The following is a 263-nucleotide window of genomic DNA, read 5'->3' as shown; positions in this document are numbered from 1 at the left end:
CTCTCCTTTAGCATGCAGCGCGCCATCTCGACCAACGTCCGGTCGAGGCGCTCACTCACTCCGTTTTGTTCCCGGTTGTACGGAACCGTGAGCTGCTGTGCTACTCCAGTCTTTTCACAGTACGTTTGCAAAACTCTGCTGTTGTACTCGCCGCCGTTGTCACTTCGTATAATCTTAACACGGGTGTCTGACAATGCCTCGATGTAGGTCCGAAAGCTGATGAAGTGCTGTAGAACTTCGGACTTGGCACGCATCGGATAAAC

The sequence above is a fragment of the Plasmopara halstedii genome (genome assembly GCF_900000015.1).
Source record: "Plasmopara halstedii genome assembly, contig: Scaffold_54, whole genome shotgun sequence".
NCBI lineage: Eukaryota > Oomycota > Peronosporomycetes > Peronosporales > Peronosporaceae > Plasmopara > Plasmopara halstedii.
The sequence above is the reverse complement of the archived record's forward strand: the minus strand, read 5'-3'. Positions refer to the sequence as shown.